Source organism: Elephantulus edwardii, unplaced genomic scaffold (assembly GCF_000299155.1).
Source record: "Elephantulus edwardii isolate Elephantulus edwardi_28Jun2011 unplaced genomic scaffold, EleEdw1.0 scaffold00071, whole genome shotgun sequence".
In the NCBI taxonomy this organism is placed as follows: domain Eukaryota; kingdom Metazoa; phylum Chordata; class Mammalia; order Macroscelidea; family Macroscelididae; genus Elephantulus; species Elephantulus edwardii.
The window spans coordinates 8,937,896-8,947,895 of NW_006399821.1; the positions used below are offsets into that span (position 1 = coordinate 8,937,896).

The window sequence follows — 10,000 nt, forward strand, 5'->3', positions numbered from 1 at the left end:
CAGGCCTAACCGGCCAAAAGCCAAGGCTGACAGTAAGGCCGAAGCTCCAGCTAAGTCCTCAACTCAGGCTCCTGCTCCAAGCCAGGCTCCTGCAAAGGCTCTATAATTCAGTTCTCCATCTGAGGACAGAAGGACTGGTGTGACCCCCTGGGCTGTTGCCATCTACATGGGGCTGGTGTCCTCCTGTGTTATTTGTACAAATAAATCCTAAGGCAGGAAAAAAAAAAAAAGACATATTTGTTTGTTCTTTCAGTGTTCGTGGGATATTCAGCACTCTTTTTCAACACCACTGTCCAAAGACGTCAATTTTTCTGTCGTCCTCATTCATTGTCCAGCTCTCTCTTACTTAAACCATATTTAGAGATGGGAGGGAGCTCCGATGGCCTAGTGAGTAAGGATTGGCACTACCAACCCAAAGGCAGGCAGTTCTAATCCTCCAGGAGAACATGGTCAGTCTCCTCTCATGTGATTTACATTCTTTGCTGGGAGGGTCAGTTAGGAATCTTCCAATAGCATGTAATATCAAAAGGGTGACCACAAATGTTCTTTATGCCTTAGCCGAGAAAACAACTTCATGAAGCCTTTATGTGGTAAGAAGCACTGCTTTGTAGAAAAGCAAACAGGCATCCTAACACATGTACCAAACTGCTGGAGGAGCATTTAATGGGAGAAAACTCATGGAAGTATGTGGGTCTCCCATTGCAAACTCATGGAAGTATGTGGGTCTCCCATTGCCCATTACCTTCTTAGTTATTGACAGAGATATAGCAGGGCTACAGTGGAGTTCTCACAAGGAGATTCAGCCACTGTGTAATGAAACTTTTTGACACTGCATGATTCAGGAAACACTTGAACATGAGTGGATTCTTGTCATGTGACATCTAGAACTTCTGGCTTCATGCCTAGTTTGTCAACTCCGTGTTGTCATATAGGAAAGTTCCAGCCTTTTCCCTAGCCTCACGGGAAGGGTGGGGGATGGGACACACACACACACACACACACACACACACACACACACACACACACACATGTCCAGTCAAGACTCATGACACTAATGATGGACTGACAGTTTTCTAAGGAGCTGTGTAGGAGATCACTTACTTTTTAGGAAGGCAGGCCTGTAGCAATTAGACTTGGCAACATTAACATTTACCTTTTCATGCTTACAGAACAGATATGACAATGTCAGTAGTTGGGATTTTTTCAGTGTTCTTACTCTGTAGTAAATACAGAGACAACTAGTTCCCCTCATGCCTTTTCTATATTGATCTATAATGAGGTAACTAGAGGAGGAAAGTGCACCTTCAGTTCCTTAGACTTTTATCATTTTAACATCAGGGCAAGAATTTGTTAATATAGACTTGCTTGATTTATAATGAATATTTATATTTATATAAATATAAATTACATTTGTATTTATTCATCGGGTCTCTGAGTCACCTATGACTCGATGGCATTTAACAACAACATTTACTTATGTGAATGCGTATATTTTTAATTTCATGAAAATCCTAGAGATAAGGTTTAATGAAAAAGTTTGCTGTCTTTTAATGTCCTAATGATTATTCTAACTTTTTAAACTTATCTGAATTTATACATAATAACAGAGTAAATAGTGATGGTCTGAGATATTTCTTTAGATTAAAAAATGCTTTATTGATATATTTTAGAGTATCCATGGAGCATGAAAACATTTATTTGAGTAAAATAAGCCAATCAGAAAAGGACAAATATTGTATGATCTGGTTTATGAAAAACACAAGAGAAAGCAAATGTATAAAGACCAGAGTTTATTAGAGGTTAGCAGTGGTGGCAGGGAAGGGGAAAAGAGAAGTTAATGATGGAAAAATCCCATTGATTAAGAGTAGGATTGCACAGCTGATTATTGTAATTTTAAAAAAGTTGTATACTTGTAAAAAGATGAATTGGCAAAAGTTGTGTTATAGATACAGGTATGATGATGTTATTGTTAGGTGCTGTTGAGCTGAATATGACTCATGGTGACCCTGTGAACAACACATCTGAACCCCGTCCTATATGGTGACACTTTCATAATTTCTGTCACATTAGAACCCATTTTGCAGTCACTGTGTCAGGCCATTTCACTGAGGTTCTTCCTTGCTTTGACCCTCCACCTTTCCAAGCATGATGTCTTTTTCCAAGGAAAGAGACTCTTTTTAGCAGCATGCTCCAAATATGTGAGATGAATCTTTGTCATCTTTGTTTACCTCAAAGGAGCATTCTGGCTTCACTTTCTCCAAGACATGTATGTTCATTCTGTTGGCATTCCACGGGGTATTCAGTACTCTAATATCACAGCTCAAAGGCATCAACTCTTTTTCTGTCATCCTTTATTCATTGACCTACTCTCAGATACATAGTAAGTGATGGTAAAGACCATAGCCTGAATCAGGGTACTTTAGTCTCTATACTGGCATCATTGCTCCTCAGTAATTTGGAGAGGTCCCTGACAGTGGACTTGTCCAGTGCAATACATCTCCTGATTTCCTGACAGCTGGTACCAAGGGTGTTGACTGTGGGAAAAGAGTAAGTGCTGAGGCTCCTGTGTACAGCCATTCATCTCATGGGATTTGGCGCCCTGGTTTGGAGATTTAGAATTCTGTTTTCGTTGATATCCCAGTTAATTGGCCCAATTGCATGTTTTGTGGTTGTATTCTTCCTCCTAGTTCAGTGTACCTTAAAAGCTTGCAGTCTGCTATACAACAATTGTGTCTCTTTTCACCTGGAATAGCAGAAAAAGGAGAGTCAGGAACAGGAAAAGAATGTGTAATATGTGACTAGTTGCCTCTATAAAGATTGCCTCTCTTACTTAAAGGACCAAAAAGAACTGAATGGAAGTCGACCTCCTTTATTGAATATTTTAAACTAAGATTCTGTGGAAATGCAAAACATAGTTTAAATTTCTCATGGATTCTACCCTTTGAAGAGCTATGGGGTGTCAATGAACCCCTGAAGTTATTCCCGTGATAAACTTTAACATTTACACCAAAAATATATTCTAAAGTCATCTGAAAACTGAACAGCAATTTAGCTTAACAAGTAAAAAAGGATTGGCCTTGAACATTATGGTCTTTTAATAACTACCCCTAGAGGGTCAAATTAACAATGTTGTTGTGTTATGTGCTGTCGAGTCACCTGTGACTCCTAGAGACCCTAGGTACAACAATCCTAAACTCTGCCCTATCCTATGCCAATCTCACTATCTCCGATATACCTACCTCAACTACCCCAGTCACTGAATCAATCCACCTTGTAGAGGGTCTTCCTCTCCTGTTCTGTCCCTCCACCCTCCCAAGCATGACATCCCTCTCCAAGAACTGGTCCCTCCTTGCAACATATCCAAAGTATGTCAGATGAAGCTTCAGAATCCTTGCCTCCAAGGAGCAGCCTGGCTTCACCCTCTCCTAGACAAATCTGTTCGTTTTCTTAGCAGTCCATGGTATATTCAATACTCCTCTCCACCACCTTTCTTTTGAATGGGAACAAATATAGATCTCTTCCAGTCAGTTGTCCTCCATATTTCTTGGCACAACTTGGTGAGCACATCTAGGGCATCATCTGTTGAAATATATCAATTGCTCTACCATCAATTCCTGAGGCCTTATTTTTTTGCCAGTTCTTTCAGAGCAGCTAGAACTTCTTCACCATCACAGGCTTTTGCTCATACACTGTTTCATGAAATTCTTCTGTGTCTGCCAACTTCTTTTGGTATAATAACTGTATACTCTTTCCATCTTCTTTTAATACTTCCTGGACCATTCAATAGTCTGCCCAAAGCATTCTTAAGTATTGTAACTCAGGCTTAAATTTGTTCTTCAGTTCCTTGAGCTTAAGAAATGCTGAGTGAGTTCGGCCCTTTTGATTTTTTTACTCCAACTCTTTGTACATTTCATTATAATACCTTGTCTTTCCACACTGTCCTTTGATACCTTCTGTTCAACTCCTTAATATTACTTCCCTTTGCTTTGGCTTCTCAGCACTCTAGTGCAATGTTCATAGTGTTTTCTGACATCTATTTTGGTCTTATCTTCCTCCTTTGTCTTTGTGATGACATTTTGCATTCTTCCTGGATGGTATTCTTGATATCCTGCCATAAATCATCAGGTCTTGGCTCATTAGTGTTCAAGGCCTCAAACCTGTTCCTGAGATGGTTTTGAAATTCAGGTGGCATAGAATCAAGGTCATTGTATTACGGCTTCACGTTATTGCATTCTCTAGCTGTGGAAGAAGTTAATAAATAGTGAAATGAAATTCCATCTTCATAGTTTGTGCCTGTAAAGGTAGGATGTGTTTAGTTGCAAGTCTGTCTTGAGTAATAAAAGGAATTAACTTACTTATTTAATTGAGATCTAGTAATAATGACATTTTCAGGACTAGATTTTAAAATAAAAATGCCGTCAAAGACTAGGCTTTTGCCAAAGTTTTGCCAAAGTACTGTCAGATGCACCTTCAACACTCACTTCCCATGAAGTGACAAAGTTGTTATAGAAATCCTAAGAAAGAGAGCATAACAGCTCCAGAATTCAAAATGATACTTTATGTCACTTCACCCCCTTCCTCCAGAAAACTCTTCACCTTCAGACAATGTTATGGTCAAGAGAAAGAATTAAGCAGACTGGATTAAACAAAATGCATCTAGCTTTGGGCCCTTAATAAGATCAGTTTCCTCTGAAAAATATAGATTAAGTAAGAACAGCAGTGACAGCAAATGAGAAAGCGGTAGATAACTAAATTAGTTCCAGATAAGATAAGGAAAAGGGCAATTAGTGCTTGGCAAACCATTTATTAATCTGATAGAAAATCCCAGGAAGCCCTAGTCCATCACTAAACCCATAATAACCCTGTAGGACAGAGTGCAATGGTTCTGTAGAATTTTTAAACCTGTAATCCTTTGTTTTATATACTGGTGTACTTAGAAAATTCATATACATTCTTTTTCACATTGAATCTTTCCTATTTCCTTTACCTGCCCATCCCTCCACACATCAAATTGTGTGACCCTGTGATTAATGCCCTCCCCATCTTCAGCCCTCTGCAGCCTCCGCTCCAGAGCCTCATACTCATTCTACAATAATGGTATTTGTCCTTATGGGGCTGAGTTAGTTCACTTAGCATAATGCTCTCAAGTCTCTCCCAAATTAGGTAGTGATTTAAAAAATCATTGCTCCTGTGTGCTGCGTAGTATTTCATCATATGAATGTGCCATAATTTTTCAATCCGTTCAGTTTTGGTTGGACATTTGGGCTTTTTCATTATTCTTGTGATAGTGAATAATGCTGCTATGAACATTGGTGTACAAGTCTCTGTAAGGCAGACTACATTTTTCTTCTGCAGAGAAGCCCATGAATTTGAACCAGCATCCTTTTGGTTAACAGTATAGGATTTGTAACCACTTTGACACCAAGGCTTCTTAAAGGATAATCATTACCAACTAAAAAGAACAAACTACTGCTATATGCAAAAAATATGGATGAATCTAAAAAATAATATTCCAAGCAACAAAAGAACTAGATTAAAAAAGCATGTAAGTATATATGAGTGCAACTGTTTTGCCGTTACAGACAACAAAAAGCAGGAGGAAATTACCTATATTTCTATCCTCAGAGCTGCTGATGGATTCAAACTTACTACTTGTTATAGTCTACTCTCCAAGAACTCCCTTTAAGGCTGACATAGTATCATACAATTGAAATAGAGAATAAATATTGAGGATGTATGACCTGCTATGGGAAGTTGTCCAGGGAGGGCATTACCATTAATTACCATACCAGGTGATACCAACCATTCTGATGCCACTGACCTCTAGTGCTCCTTTAAAAGAAAAGTTGAGAAATAAGCTTCACCTTGATGGGAACTCCAAAGTCACACTGCAAGGGATTCTAGGAAAGGAGTTAGAAAATCAGGGCCTGCGTCTAGTCTTTCAGGATTGTTGTGAATTTAAAGTTTAGAAACTCATTGACTGTCTTTGAGTCAATTCCAAGGCTTCCAAGGCTGTAAATCTTATTGGGAGGAGATTGCTCATCTTTCTCCTACGGAGTGATTGGTGGTGTTATGTGCCATCAGACTGAGTCTGACTCATAACCTATGAACAAAAGATCTGAACCCTGTCCTATCCCAATGCCATCCTCACACTTCTGTGGCAGTCACTGTGTCAGTCCACCTGGTTGAGGGTCTTCCTCTCCTTCGCTGACCCTCCACCCTTCCCAGCATCATGTCCTTCTCTCTCCAAAGAATAGCCCCTTCTACCAACATGCCCAAAGTATGTGAGGCAAAATCTCATCATTCTTGCCTCCAAAGAGCACACTCCATTTGCACCCTTCCCAAGATATATCTGTTTGTTCTCTTGGCTGTCCATGGGATGTTCAGTGCTCTTCTCCAACATTACAGCTCAAAGGTGTCAATTCTTTTTCTGTCATCCTTATTCATTGTCCAGCTGTCAGATGCATAGCAAGTGATCAGAAAAACTATGGCCTAAATCAGATGTACTTTAGTTTTCAAACTGACATCATTACTGCTCAATAATTTGGAGACGTCCCTAACTGCAGATTTTCCCAGTGCATCTCCTTATTTCCTGGCTATTGGTACCTATGGTGTTAATTGTGGATCCAACCAAGCAAGATGAAACAATTGACAGTTTCAATCTCTCTATCCATCACAACACTGCCTATTGGTCCAGTTGTAAGAATCTTTTTTCCTTAATATTGAGACACAATAATCCATACAGAAAGCTGCATTCCTTGATCTTATACAACAAGTGCTTCAAGTCTTCCTCACATTAAGCATACATGGTTGTGTCATCTGCATAATGCAGGTTATAGATGGGTTTCACCAGCTTCTCAGACAATTTGTTCAGCATATAGATTGAATAGGTTTGGAGGGAATACAACCCTGGTGCACACCCTTCTCAATCTTAAACCTTGCAGTGTTCCCCTGCTTTGTTCACACAATAGCCTCCTGGTCCAGGTCCAGGTTCTGCATGAGCACAATTAAGTGCTCTGGGACTCTCATTCTTCTCAATGTCAGCAACAATTTGTTATGATCAACAGAGTGAAATGGCCTTTGCATAGTCAATAAAGCACAAATAGACATTCTTCTGGTATTCCTTACTTTCAGCCAGGATACATCTTAAATCAGCAATGATATATCCCTGGTGTCATGGCCTATTTTAAATCCTGCTTGAACTCCTGGCAATTCAATAAAGGACAAATAGACATTCTTCTGGTATCCTTACTTTCAGCCAGGATTCATCTTAAATCAGCAATGATTTATCCCTGGTGCCATCGCCTCTTTTAAATGCTGCTTGAACTCCTGGCAATTCCCTACCTATGTACTGTTCCAACCGTTTTTGAATGATCTTCAGCAGTATTTTGCTTGCAGTATTAATGATATTGTTTGATAGTTTGTACATTCTGTTGGAGCACCTTTCTTGGGAACGGGAACAAATATGGACCTCTTCCAATCTGTTAGCCAGACAGCTGTCCTCCAGACTTCCTGGCATAGACAAGGAGAAGTTAGTGGATTTATACTTTCCAAGAAGTGCAGGCTTTGGGTTATCAGTACAATACCCAATGGACAAAAGAACTAGAGTCTAGAAAGATATCTTGGTTTCTGTTGATGAAATACAGACAAAAGGGGTATATTCTAAGGCTTCCTGGGCAGCAGTAAGTCCCTCTTGCCCTATTACCTGGTTTCATGGTGAGCCTAGTCTGATGACAGTTTCTTGTTTGTAGCTCTTTATCTTTTGGGATTTAACAGGCACTCTTGAGAGTATCCATTTTTTTTTTGCCAGGGAAAGCCTGGGGGAATATTATTAAGACATTTTTGTTCTTGCTTGTCTATGCTTTGGGCAAGATTCCAGATCTGTTTCTTCATTTGTAAAATGTTCTTGCTGTTGTCATGTGCCTCCAGTCCACTCATAGCAACCCTTGAACAACAAATCTGAATCTTCCCCTATCTTGGGCCATTCTCATCATCTCCAATATACTTGAGCCTATGACATCTAACAAAAACAACAATATTATAGTCTCTGTGTCAATCTCTTTTGCTGATCTACCACCTTTCTAAGCATCCTGTCCTTCTCTAGAACTGGCCCCTCCTAACAATATGCTCAAGGTATGTGAGATGGAATTTCACCATCCTTGCCTCTAAAGAGCACCCTCAAGGGAGCTCTGGTGGCCTAGTGGTAAGAAGCTGCACTGCAATCCCAAAGGTACATGGTTTGAATCCACCAGAGGGACAATCTCTTCCTTGCAGCACCTTGGCTGCAATTTCTCCTTGGCTGGCTCCTCAGTGACAGGTCAAGGTCAAGGCGGGGGTCAGCACAGGCCCTATTAGTATCATAGGGCTGATAATATCTTATCTGCTATCTGATAAAATGGATGTGATAAATTAATGGTGATAACTGTGAAATAGTTTTAACAAGTGTAAGGTACTATTCAAATATATGCAACAGTAATCTTATATACAAACTTGAACCATGCTTTGAATTTGCACTGGCAAATCAGTTGTTCAGTTTATGCACTGAATATGTGTCCCCACTTAGAAAAATCATTAAAAAAAAACCTGCTGGAACAGCACATAGCTGGGAAATTGCCAGATTTATAAAAGGCCATGACACCAAGGATATCATTGCTGATGTCAGATGGATCTTGGCTGAAAGTAAGGAATACTAGAAGAATGTCTATTTGTGCTTTATTGACTATGCAAAAGTATTTTACTCTGTGGATCGTGAAAAGTTGAGAATAATGGGAATCCAGAACACTTGATTGTGCTCATGAGGAACCTATAATTGGCTGTTGTGTGAATGGAGTAGGGGAGTACTGCATGGTTTGGAATTAGGAAGGGAGTGCATCAGGGATGTTTTCTATCTTCATACCTGTTCAGTATATATGTTGAGCAAATTATCTGAGAAGCTGGACTCTATGAAGAGGAATGTGGCATCAGGATTTGAGGGAAACTCATCAATAACCTGTGTTATGCAGATGACACAACCTTTTATGCTGAAAGTGAGGAGGACTTGAAGCACTTGTTGCAGAAGATCAAGGAATGCAGCCTTCAGTATGGATTGTGTCTCAATATCAAGAAAATAAAAATTCTTACCATGAGACCAATAGGCATGGAGAGGAGATTGAAACTGTCAACAGCTTTATCTTGCTCGGCTCGACAATTAACATCCTTGCTACAACCAGACAGGAATTAAGGAAAGACATTGCACTGGGAAAATCTGCAGTTAGGGACCTTTCCAAATTATTGAGGAGTAGTGATGTCAGTTTGAGGACTAAGGTGCATCTGTTTCAGGCCATGGTCTTTCCAATTACTAGCTATATCTGAGAGCTGGACAATGAATAAGAATGACAGAAGAAGAATTTACACCTTTGAGATGTGGTCTTGGAGAAGAGCACTGAATATCCCATGGATAGCCAAAAGAACGGTATGTTGGGGATAGGGTGCAGCTAAGTGCTCTGTGGAGGTAAGAGTGATGTGGCTTCACTCCTCATACTTTGGACATATTGCTAGGAGGTGTTACTCCTTGGAGAGCAACTTGATGTTGGGAATGGTTGGAGGGTCGATGAAGGAGAAGAAGACCCTCAACCAGATGGATTGAAAAGGTGACAGCTGTAATAGGCTCTTGTGTGTCAGTTAGTGTGAGGATGGCGTAGGACAGCACTGGGTTCAAATCTTTTGTTCATAGGGTCTTTATGAGTTGCAGTCGACTCCATGGCACCAAACAACAAAAACAACAACAGCAGCAACATATGTGTCTTCACTGAAACTTGGAGGGAGAGAGTCCTTTCAGTGGAAATTGGTAGTTCCAGTAGCACTAAATATAACAAGCAGATATACTGAGTTTGAGAATGGGTGTTCAAGTCAATGCTATGTAAGTGGCTCAGCATGCACAAAAGCCTGGGTCACACTGTAAACAGACTGAGAGTCTAGAACTAAGGATGGTTCTGTTTTATCACTGTTGAAAAAGTTAGCA

General features: G+C 40.0%; 1 protein-coding gene across 1 annotated transcript in view; it reads left to right on the forward strand.

Annotated features, from left to right (window-relative positions):
- Nucleotides 1-10,000, forward strand: part of LOC102843673 (chromosome unknown open reading frame, human C6orf201) — a 46,030-nt gene that overhangs the window by 24,141 nt on the left and 11,889 nt on the right. The window lies entirely within an intron of this gene.